This window comes from Amphibalanus amphitrite, unplaced genomic scaffold (assembly GCF_019059575.1).
Source record: "Amphibalanus amphitrite isolate SeventyFive unplaced genomic scaffold, NRLGWU_Aamphi_draft 000721F_arrow, whole genome shotgun sequence".
NCBI classification, from domain to species: domain Eukaryota; kingdom Metazoa; phylum Arthropoda; class Thecostraca; order Balanomorpha; family Balanidae; genus Amphibalanus; species Amphibalanus amphitrite.
The window spans coordinates 40,464-53,703 of NW_024882215.1; positions in this window are offsets into that span (position 1 = coordinate 40,464).

Genomic DNA, 13,240 nt, shown 5'->3' on the forward strand with positions numbered 1-13,240 from the left:
GCAGCGCGGCAGCCGGTATGGATTTTACATTGTCGCAGAAACACACCGGAACCGTACCTATATCCTGTTTGTCATCAAACAAAGAAGCATCAAGGAATATGAGCTTATTGACAAGCACATGAGGCCTGCGATACATAACGCTTTGGCTTTGATAAGTGAGTCAGAAAGTCGGCTTGGCCGGTGCTCTGCGGTCTCTCCGAGTCGTTTGGGATCTATGAAGAACTGAATCTGCATTCTTGATAATAGTTTGGACAGGAAATGCGTAAGCTCATTGGAAAAAATATCTACCAAGTAAATCTGAAAAAGCAGCAGCGAATCTGAACGTGCTCGCTGTTTAACAACGTCGCATTATTGCAAAAACACCACCGAGCCAGCCACAAACTATATTTCTCCTGTGACTCTTGGATATGGCATTCGGTTCACCCGGTGTGAGTTTGGGAGAACGGTGGGCGGTTACTCGGAAATCTACCACAGCTTCTGCCGACATCAGAGAGGACAGCTCAGTAAGTGATGTCAAGGGAGGCAGCTCAGCACATGATGACCAGAAAGACAACTCTACGCCGGTAAGCTCTGATATGAACGACTCGGAGGGATATAACCAACCGGCGTCTGCTCGGATAATCCTCCGTGTACTGCAGATCACTTCTTTGACCAGCTTCGGTGGCGGTGCCGACAGACCCGGCAAATGGAAGGAGACCGTGTATGTCGGCCTTCTGTACACCATCAACACGGTCTGGGCAGGCTTCAGCGTCATGTTTCTCTTCACTTCAGCGCTCCGTTTGGTAAGAGCCGGCGATTCTATCGTTCATGTCGCCTCCGCGTCGGCGTTTTTCGGCCTCCAGTTGGCGCTCCTGTGGCTCTCTCTGACCTGGAACTGTGTTAGAGGAAGGCGTCGGTATAGCGAGGTACTGAAGAACGTCGAGAACCTCAGACAGAGGGTTCAGCAGCTGCCGACATCCTCGGTTTCGAGGTTGAAACTACACAAGTATATGAACCTCCTGCTGGGAGCTGTCGCCACTCTGCTAGTGTTCACCTGCGCGCGGTCGTTCTACTCCGTCCTCATCGACGACATGTGCCGTTACACGTCAAAGTCTGGCTGTACGATGAACGTCTCCCTGGCAGTCATCTACTGGGAGTTCAGCTTCACTGTGTTCATGATTCCGTTCAAATTCGTATTCGCCGGTCTGCAGGTTCTGAGTGGATTCTGGACCATCAACTCTGAGCTGCGAGCTGTTGTGAGTGAAGTTCACCCACCGAGCCGATCTCAGCTGCGTCAGTTGGTCTCCCTTCAGGACGACCTCTCCCGTGCGTTCCGCCGCCTCACCGACTGCATGTCCGCTGAGCTGGTCACGCTGACGGCGTTCGGCACCCTGACCCAGGTGTGCGTCTGGCTCCTGTTCATCACCGGCGCTCACCTGGGCGGCCTGGCGCGGCTCGCACCCGCCGTGGGGATGTATCTGGCCGGCGCGGCCCTCACCCTCACCGTGCCCTGTGAGATGACCCAGCGGGTGCTGAGCGCAGTGGCGGAGACGCGCGACCTGCTGCTGCGGCCGCAGTGGCGGCGGCCCGAGCTGCACCGCGAGCTGAGCTGGTTCGGTGAGACGGTGCGCCGGGACCTGGACACGCTCGGGGACCTGGGCCTGTTCCGGCTGCAGCGGTCCACCCTGCTGGCCATCTCAGCCACCATACTCACATACGTCATCGTGCTGGTCCAGTTCTATCTAACCGAGGTAGCCGCCAGCTGCAGCTGCTCAACACGATAAAACGCTGTGCCGTTCATAGATAAGACAGCGATCGGTCAACGCACACGATCTTACCAACCTGAGCTCGGCACAACGCACGAACTCATTTTCTTTACATAAAAAGAAAACAAATCTTAATCAAAATAAATCTCAAAATAATATTTACAAAAATTAGTAATGAAAGATATACATTTGTATATCTTTCATTAGATATACATACATATACATTAGATAATTAGATATACATATACATCACCCCTAAAAGTGGCAATCATCAAACCAATATTTAAGGATGGCGATAAAAAGCAAGTGGGTAATTATAGACCAATTAGCATTTTACCCTTTATTTCAAAAATTCTTGAAAAACTAATATACCGAAGGCTCATTGAGCATCTTAACCGAAGCAACATTATTCACTGTAATCAATTTGGTTTTCAAAAAGGAAAGTCAACTTATATGCCGATTCTTCTTCTACAAGATATAATTACTAAAGCCTTTGAAGAGGGCAACTTTGCGCTCGGCTTATTTCTAGATGTAAGAAAAGCTTTTGATACGGTGCACATTGATTTGCTACTACAAAAACTACAAAGGTATGGTATAAGACACAAATCACAACAAATATTATCTTCATACTTGCAAGAAAGGAAGCAATGTGTGAAAATAAGAAAAGCATACTCATCTGTCAAAAATGTTACTATGGGAGTTCCACAGGGATCGATCTTGGGTCCTCTGTTATTTATATTATATATAAATGATTTACCAAACATCAGTCCTGACGTAACTTGCCTCTCCTATGCAGATGACACTGCAATCATATTTAAAGATAAATGCATACATAGCCTACAAAGAACTGTAAATGAAGTTACTGAAAAAGTCAGTAACTGGTTTCATGCAAACTTTCTTTCTCTAAACGGCACAAAAACTTTCACACAGCATTATGCAACTCAGTCTTCAGGGTTAAAAGTAAACGTAGTACTTGATTCAACTGAAATTAAAGAGAAAGAGTTTATCAAATATTTAGGAGTCTTCATCGATAAGTCATTGAAGTTCACAAAACATATAGACTATACATCAAATATCGTTAGCAGGAACATCGGAATAATGGCAAGAGTACGCTTCTATATTGATAAGAGAACGACCCTCCTTTTGTATAATGCCCTAATTCTTCCATATCTTAACTATTGCTGTATCGTTTGGGGAAATAATTACCATGCTCAGTTAGAAAAACTCATCATATTACAAAAGAGAGCTGTCAGACTAATTGAACGAGTTTACCCACCTCAGAGCTCTGTGCCTATTTTCAAAAAATATAACTTATTAAGGATAACTGATATAGCGAGATCTCATATGCTTCTTGTTATGCACAAATTTATTAAAGAACAACTTCCAGAAACAATTAACAACCTGTTTGATTTGAGTCCCGAAAACCATGCCGGCACGAGGCGTACCACTCACTTCAACCAGCCCTTCTCTAATCGCAACTACCGACTATTTACTATCAGATTTCTAGGTCCTAGATTATGGAATAGCATTGTTGCGCCTCTTTTCACAACTGTTAATCATATTCCATCTTCAAAACAAATAATAAAGAAGGTGATACGCAGACACTTTGTTGATTCATACAACACTTAAGATAAATATGAACAATTAATGAACAATCAAAACAATAATAAGAATAATCAACCTCATAGCGACAAACATTATTCCTACCTATATATTGTGTATAGCTATACTGTTCGTATATCGTTAGGGGTTTGTATAAATATGTGCTATTTCCACGGTGTACTCTGCGTTGGAAATAGTACAGTAGGTCTACTAAAAAAGTCCCCCGCTCCAGAGGCGGCTGGCCGGCCGAACCCCCGGATTCCAGCCCCGACTCTATTGCGCAGGCCGCGGCAGCGACACGGGTCAGGTCGCGGCGCCCGGCGAGTGGGTCAGTTGGCGGCGGCCGGCCGTGGAGTGAGGACGCCGTGTGTGGGGCGCAGAGATGCCGCAGTGCAGAGGAGGGGAAGATAATGACTCTGCATGATGCCGGAAATGATGCCTTTGTGATCTAAATTAAACACCTGCACCCTGTAGTGCATATCCTCCCTTGCCCCATTCCTATTTTAGCATAATCCTTCAATAATCTGTAATGGCCATTCAGCGCAAGCAAGCAAACAAAACAACCCGTTTAGCGGCGACATCATCTCGGATAAAAAAGCGACAGTGATGATTAGAATAGACTAAGCGCGAGGGCAAATCGAGGGGTATAACTATATGTATCACATGCCGAGTGTTTTATTCCCATCTAGCGAATTAAGATTGGGGATCTTGTCCAACAAGTCAGCGGCCGTTCTAGACACAGAATAATGCTTTGTTTTCGGTCACATCATTATCTGCAATAATTCGAAGCGAGGTTTAACCCTCGCCGGCCGAGAAGAAGATGTGGATGCCGCCACCATGCATTTTTTTGCGGTAGCTCAAAGCACACTGATGATAGTAGGCTGACATTTCACATGCCTTACATTTCATTGAAGCCGGATCACTTGACATCAACCACGTTTTCAGGTCAGGTCACTTAACTATGACGTCTTAGGTAAACCTCTGCACGGTTGTCGGTTATAAAATGATGCAATCCGCAATGCACTTAGTGTCGTATAAGCATAATGGGGAATTATGGAAACTGTTAATTTGGCGTCGGAAATGATCTGAATCTATGCCTCAAGCACATGAAATCGTGACTTCATACACTCTTGGCAAGGTCTAATGCTTCACTTTTGTATTGTTCACCTTGCGTGACGTCATTTATGACGTCACTAGGGTCATAGGAGTGCTTCGTCAATAACTCCCGATCAAAATGAGCTAGCCAGTCGGGACGGCCATCAATGGACTCTGCAAGACTTGCCGAATCAAATGTTATGCAACATGTCCTCCTTTCAACAGCTTCGTGACCTGCGTTGCCCTAACATGACATTGACCTGAGGTAAGCATCCTAAATTGCTTCACCTAAACAAAAAAGCATATAAATCGACGCGTCTGAGAACAGAAAACACGATTGTATCGAAATGACGATAATGCGCTTAGTTATTTACCAGGAACCGATCAAAGGCATTGGGGCCCTTGACCTGCCCAAGAGGTCACTGATATTTTAAAATGGGGTGCCAGTCGCTGCGTCACGTAACGACGCAAGCGCTCGTTTTTTACCGCGAGGCTCTAGCAGCTAGCTCAATTATAGGAGCTAAACATGGGGTCGGGGAATCGCTCCCTTCTCACTCACTATTTGGCCGGGATAGTGTTTGCAATTATTGTTAAAATCAAGCATTTTAAGATTTCAAATGACCCATTTTTTCCCGCCCAGGTCTTTCAATTCAAGGTCATAACATCAGGTTACGTCAAGTGACCTTACCTCAAGGAAAGTTCCTGTGCTCATCATATCTAAATACACCGACTAACCGATCGCTTTAGAACTTTCAGTGATTTCAATGGGCAACACTATATGCATTTGAAACGTTTACTTTGCAAGTTTGACATTGTTGACAGAAAGGCCGGGTCAATTTTGAGATCGCTTAACCTCAAGTCAATGGGAGAAAATTGAACTGCACTTTTTTGGACGGAACGCATAATAAACACTCTGAAAACATGTGGTGCTTGATGAGATACAATACTAAATGAGAAAATTGTTTGTTTTGTTGGGGGCTATCTTTTTCGGTCTGAAAAGGCCCTTGCAGAGCTATGACATAACTATGCTGTGGTGTAGTAATTGGGTTGTGCGAGCCAGCGACAGTGATCTGCGGAAGCGAGACTGTTCCCGTGGGACGATTGCCCTGTCGGGACGGTCCAGCCGTCTCCCAAACGGTCACCCGAAGAGGATTATGTGTCCTGGAATGGATCCGACATCAACTACAGGTTGGCTGGTGGGGTGACCTCCAGTCCAGAGAGGGAAGCATGAAGACTAGGGGCGATGCGGATTGGTTTTTCCTGAGGATAGCGAGGACGGAAGGAATCTAGCACCCTTGAACCTTCCTTATACTGAATGTATCTCAGGCTGTTAAATCTCCTAAGCGTTTTTTCCTCGACACCGTCAAGGTGTCATTAACAAAAATTTGAAATTCGGGAGGATAAATTAAATATAGAAATTGTGGCCAACAGAACATTATCAGTTGCGTTCCACATACTCGCAAGCATGTTCACACACCCAGCTTACATATGAGCCATGTAATAATTATTTTTGATAGACATGGTTAATGTTGCCGAAGCGTCATTATTCTTTTCCTCAGGTTAATAAATCTCTAAAAGGTTAATTGTTTTTTTTTTTTCAAAACGGGCTTCGCTGAGGAAAACTAAATATTATATAATATTATATAATATTATATAATATTTAGTTTTCCTCAGCGAAGCCCGTTTTGAAAACAATTAACTTTTTAGAGAGACGTGCTTGACTTATGAAATCATTTGAAGTGTTTGTAAAGTTCCACGATACGGATCTAATATCCTGCTATGCATTATGACCATTTCTGGTCAGATCATGTCTTTGAACATAGGCCAAATTTTTCAAATGATCTTTAAAGATCAACTTTTGATTCATTCGAAGCATTTTGATAAGAGAAACACGAGGCTGGTAAAATTAATTTCATGCAAGTTTTAAGCTAAAAACTTTTAAGTGTTTGTGGAAAAGCAATTGCTTTTTCTCATAATACCGATGGTGGCAGTTGTTGTTATTTCCATGCTTAGCCGTTAACCCTAATTAAATCTGACAATATTATTCAGATTTCAGACATAGCGGTAAACGAGCTGATTGCTGTGTTAGGTTAGGCTCTTTCGGTCGATTTCAGAGTGGGAAGGATGATAGGAATTAGAGGGAGATATGGGGCCTGGGCGGGAGTCCTGGACCTCATGCTCAGCTGGGGCCGAGCCCATCACGTGGGTTGGATTGCCCTGACACATGGATAGCCCTGGGCGGTGTTTCACGGCCCCGCGCTGCAGCACGCTGCGCTGCGCTGCTGTATTGTTGCGGCGGTTGATATGAATTCGGCTCCACGCTAGCGTTGCGAACCATAGGCGCGGGAGCCGGGGGGGGGCAGTGGGGGCAGCTTGCCCCCCTCCCCCCAACTCTGGGGCCGTGGGGGCGGTGCCCCCACAGCTTTGAGACGGAATACCACTTTTTTGCAAATGTTTTCTTTTTTGTTGAAAAAGCCGAGGGATTAAAAATAAGTGGCCTAAAACCGGTGAGAAAACCAGGTTTGAGGGGACCCCAGGTTGATCTCTATTATGGTGTGCTCCCAGTCGGAAAGTAGTTCCCGCGCCCCTGTTGCGAGCTTCCGAGTCTGTTGATGTTTCCATGGAAATTGGAAACCCAATGCACCATTGCGCGCAACGGACCCTGTGTAAGCAAAATTTTACCATCGATGACCTCTAGTGACATGACCTCTGGTTATGACCCGATCCAAAATTGGCTGAAGTATTTTTTCTTCTTCTTCTTTTTGCTACTTTTGACGCTACTTCGAATGCCCAAAGCTGAGTTATAAGAATGATGCTGAATCCCCATTTCTCCTCTAACAGGGCGTGAGAGTCTAGGCATTCCTGTGGGGCACGGGCTAACAATGACTATCTTATATAATCATTGTTGCCATGAACATCTACTGCCATTCTTTAACACCGGTTTCGCTGCGCTGAGCGGTCAGGCCGTCCCGTTTGTTGGATTCAACAGCTGGCTGGTGGAAAGCGTTACCGGCCGCCCGTCCACCGCCCGCGGGCCGGACCGAGCGGTCCCGCTGACCCTACCTGACCTGAGCCCGGCGCGATATGGGACAGGCAGACGGGGGTTCGGCTCAGCGAAGGCAGCGCCCACTGGTGCTGGGGACTTTTTTAATAGACCTACTGTACATATTACCCACTTTGGTTTGTGGGATGCATATGTGTAGTGTGTGTATGTATATATGTATGTTTCGCGTACATGATACATATGCATATGCATGTGTGTACGTATGTGCATGTCATGCATGTACACAACTTAACGATTCGTATATACCTATTTTAAATACCAACTACAATAAATCCTTGTGTGCCACCCTTCTCAATCATTGTCTATTTCAATTTGCATATTTGCCTTATGGTAAATATGCAAATTGAATGTAGGTTACATGCATTACCTACATTGACATCTATACAACTTATTGTACTAATTCTTAAAATACTCTAGTCCGTGCTGTTTCCTGAGGTTCTGTCTGGCAACAAGCCTAGCTTAGTCGGACGGAGCCAAGGGTTTCGGCAATAAAAATAACCTTGCAAGAACATGACCAGGCATGCTTTTCCCCACATTGAGTATGAATGCGTATTGCGTTAATTACTAACACTGGTATAAATGATAGTTGCTTGTGTTGGTATAGTGGGCAGTCATTTTTGCTTCACTTGGCAATGACTACTTTCCTCCTTTTTGGCGTACTTACTAACATTTTTTAGTAGCATTGCATGCGTTATATTTTATTTATATTTTCCACTTCTTAGCAGGGAGTGCCGCGACTTGATCAATTTATTATGTTACCTGGTGTTAAAGTAAGGTCTCTGTGCGTCGCCGGGACTGTGGGAGGGGGCACTCCTGGTTACCTGATCATGGGTAACGGACTATCTTAGAAAAAAAAAATTTCAAAAAAAAAAATTGTGATCATTTATGCCCAATAATGATTGGTCGCTAAATCCCCTTATTCGGGTGACAGGTATAGCATGGGGTGTATTTTCCTCGGCTATGTATATAAAAGAATTACAAGACATCAAAACATTCCTTAAAAATCGCCGCACTTTCGAAACACAGCGAGAACGTTATTTTGCATGAATCATATCGTATATGGCTTTCTCTGAAATTGAAAGGAACTTACTCCTACAGATCCGGCAACCCAATAAAACATTTAACTGTTCAGGTAATTCCAAAGCATTTTGTATGCTAAACATGACGCACAAAGCGACGGATGAATGTTTGCCCTGACATTTCTTGCGAATCCCTCTGGCTGTTGTGTAATGTGTTAACCATGAACTGAAGAGTGGGTGAGGGACGAATATTTATCTTCTGCTGTTTTCCTGTCTTTGTTTACTAAGGATGTGGGACAAAGAGTACGTAGGACAGCGTATCATCACGTCATTCTGGGACTTTGGCTTTCCAAGCCACGCACTTCTGAGAACGACGTATGTTCACCTCACGCCTCTTAGGTGGGGTAGCCCTATAACTAGCGTAACGTCAAACGGCGTACAACGCTTGAAATTTTGCCACGAAACGTCATTAGATAACTTCGATTAATTTAACCCGCGCCCCACTGGGGTCTGTGTATAACACGCCCTACTGGGGGGGGGGCTATTCATAGCCCCCCCTCCTAACTCCGAAACTACTGGGCCGATCGTCAAAATTCAAACGGCGTCTGATAGCCCCGGAAAAACTGTCGAGCGAAACCTAATTTCATTGACCTCGAGGTCACCGATGACGTCACAGGTCAGGTCAAAGTAAAAATTATCAGCACTTTGGCTTGTTCACATTTTGGGCTCTGGCCGCCGTCTTACAAGTCAGATCAGGCCCATTTTTGGTTTCCACACTCGTGGACAGATGCTCTAGATACCTTGAGGGTACCAAACTTGTACCTTGATTTTCAGGTCAGGGTCAGGTCATCACAGGTCACGAAAATATTATATCATGCGTCGGTCACGTGACACATATTTTATGGTCCATTTAGGCCATAGATTTCGAATTTGATGTCGTCTGTGTCATTCGAGGTCATTTTGAGTCGAATTTAGCTTAGGTCAGGTCACTTTCAGGTCAAAAAAGGTCATATTTTGAAGTTAAAATTTTTCAACAAAAAAGGTGTCTATTGGATGCAGTTTGAGCTCAGGAACACGATGGTGCCATTTATATTGGTGTACGATGTCAAATACGTACTGAAAAATTGATTTGAAAAATTGATAATTGTGAATTTTTTGCAATAATGCGTATAACTTGGCCATTTTTGAAGATATTTAGCTAAAACTTGCTAGAGTTAGTCATAATAATGCGTTCTGTCACACATATTCCGGTTTTTTTCGAAAAGCCAAAAACTTTTTGAAAAAAAAATATAAAAATATAAATTTTGAGTATTATTATATAAAATTTTCGAAATTTTCAAAAATTTGAAAATCCGAGATAGCAGTTTGATAGCGCGGTCAATTCTGAGTCCTTTCATGCAAAGAAATTGGATCTAGCTTAAAAACTGAGCTCTTGGGAGCGATTGCCGTGGTTCAATGTTTTGCGTCGAAATCGGACGAACATGACGTCACTCTGACGTCATTTCCGGCCGACCTATGGTAGCTACGAAGTTCAAATTTTGACACAAGGTGTCAAATTGATGCAGCCGAAGGTACTGAAAGTTTGGCGTTGATCCGTCAAGCGGTTTGGAAGTTATTGCAGAAAAACTGGAGGGGGGGCTCTAAATAGCCCCCCCCCCCAGTGGGGCGCGGGTTAAGTCAGATAACTACATTTGCCTCGATGGCACGATAGAAAAAATGATTTTCTATAGGCACGTTTAATATTATACCATGTAATTGTTCACAGAAAATGAGTTTGTTTGCGTACATTGGTAACAGCTGCCATGACGTACCATCTATTGAAATTAAGCACATGTTACAGAGTGAGCCATAAATATTTACCTATCGAAAATTTCACTTTGTTTCAAGGCGCGCTGACATAGCTATGACATCTTTTACATTCATATAACAGCTTCATCTCCTAACTAATAAATGTAGTCTGTTTTCTGTATGCTCGCATTCTTCTTATGTTACGCGCCCGAGACGCGAGAGCACTATGGCACGCGGCCGCCGCGCCGTCGTTTCAATTATTTTCCTCGATCATCCATGCTATAACAATGCTGCGCCGTATGTCATTTGCGATGTTTCAGGGACTAGGTAGAGCAGGGTTTTCAGGAAATTTCAGTTTGCGAAGCCGGTGGGGCTGAAGTCGGGGATAAATTGTGCCCAGCATTCTTTAGACCAAGGAGTGTTCAGCAGCCAACACCCAGTGGTGATTCCTTAGTTTCAGGAGCGGCGGATGTGCGTTAAGACGACCTCGCATTTCAGGAGCGCAGCAGAGACAGTGGACGAGCATATACAAAATGAGCTACACTGTCAGGATTGGAGACAAATTTTGCGACATATATGCAAAAGATGGCATACCTACGCCAACCCGTTTGGAAATACAGTGAAATTTTCGATGGGCAAATTTTTATGGCTCACCCTGTATAAGATGCCTACATGAATAAAATGTTTCCGTTAAGTGAATTCCCGATCTTATAAGAGACAACTGCACTTACTAGTTACTGTCAATACAATAAGAGAAAGTTTCGGGACAAACATTGAGACAAATCTATTGTTAGCTATATGGTGAGCTTTAACCCGCGCGGGGCTGGGGTCTCCAGCCGAACGCGCGGGGCTGGGGGGGGGGGGTAAATTTTACCCCCCCTGTTATCTCCCGAACTAATGGTCCGATTTGGAAAATTCAAACGCCAATCGAAAGCTCTCATCACGAACTACTAAAAACATGTACTTAACTTAAAGTTTGAGGTCAAGGTCAAGGTCAGGTCAAGGGTACAAATTGCAAGTTTCTACAGTATCGGCCTTGCACCGTAGTTGCCGAAGAATGGAGTCATGGACTGAGACTGATCGCCCAAAACGTGTTCTTAGGCTACCAAGACAATATTCGTTGCATACAATATCATTCAGAGGTGAAGGTCAAGGTCAGGTCAGGTCAGGTCAGGTCACCAAAAAACAAAATATAGAAAAGGGCATGTGCGACACATGTTTTATGGGTCATTTTACTCATAGAATTCAATAGGCACACTCAATAAGTGATATGGACCACCTCTGGATGAATTTCAGGTCGAGGTCAGGTCAAGGTCAGGTCAAGTGAGGTCAAATTTTGAAGTTGGTTTTTAAGGCCTAAAAAGGTGTCTATCTGATGCAGTTTTTCACGGCGAATCGAATGGTGCTATTTTTGTTTCCGTACGAGGTCTAGAACTTCCAAAAAAATCATTTTTCAAAAATTTTGTGTGTCGTGACGTCATAAAATTTTGAATAACTCCCACATTTTTGAACCGATTCTTCTAAAATTTGGTATGTAGGTGCACATAGACCACTTCTCTGACATATATTCCGGTTTTTTCGATAGACTCAAAATTTTGGATTTTATAATGATTTTCCCAAAAAAGTTAGTTTTTTGAAAAAAATTTAGGCCAAAATCCAAAATTTTCAAAAAACCGAGATAGCCATTTGATAGACAAAGTAAAATTACGTATAACCTTTTTTGTTAGGTCTTGATTCCTTTAAAAATGAAGATGTTAGCGGCGTTTGAACTTTTGCCGTTTTTGAGGCGAAAATGGCGAACATGACGTCACTAAAACGTCAATTTCTCAAAAATTTTCCGACGGATTTCGCTCAAATTTTCAGTGATCGTGTCAAATTGATGTAAGAAAAGGTACTGAAAGTTTGGCGGCGCTGCGCGCCGCCGTTTTTGAGATATCGCAAAAATTCGCGAGGGGGGTAAAATTTACCCCCCCCCCAGCCCCGCGCGGGTTAACCCTCGCATGTGTAGGGGGGTCGGATGGACCCCCCATGGTTTTTCGCGAATAACTCGAGTAAAAAGCGGCCGATCGCAACGAAAATTTCAGTACCCTCGCATTGATCAATTTTACACCTACCCTGAAAATTTCATGACCCTGACCCAAATGACCTTTGACCTGTGACCTCTTTTCCGAGACCATGTTTGGCCGGAATCGCGATTTCGCGTATGTCGGCTCGCACTAGCCGCGTGTTTGCAAGCTTTTCGTGGTTTCAAACGTTCAAACATGTGATTTGATGTTACTCCCGTGTGTGTCAAGGTCACCTGAAGGTCAGGTCAGGTCATTGACCTTTGGTGACCTCGGGTGACCTCGGTTCACTTTTTCGAGTTTTACATGTTTCTAGGCTAGTTTTTGGAGCTGAATTCGAATTTAGCAACCATTTGAACATTTACGAAGTAGTTTTGGTGACTTCGTAACATGTTACGAAGCTGTCAGAGGCGGCTGACAAGTACTACGAATACCCGTCACGACGCCTACTGGTTGACCTGACCTGACCTGACCCGACCTGGTCTAAATGCTTCAAGACATCATCTGTGATCAAAACTAACACGATATTCGTGACCAGCACCCCGAAAAACCCCTTAGCAGCCACACTTTACGACTTTCTAACAGGTCCCGATTTTCCCGACTTTGGTTCATTGACCTGACCTGGAAGGTCAACCAATGACCTAGGACCTTAAAATTGGGTATCATCGGCTTCCTCTCGTCACGGGCAACACGCTCGTTTTTTCCGCGAAGCTCTAGCTCGATCAGGGGCCAAACGGCAAGGGGGGGTCCAACCGACCCCCCCCCCCTACACATTAGAAGCTGGCAAACGCCGCACACATGCGAGGGTTAATTGTTCGTGTTAGGAACGAACAATTAGGACCGATGACAGATTTGATAGAGATT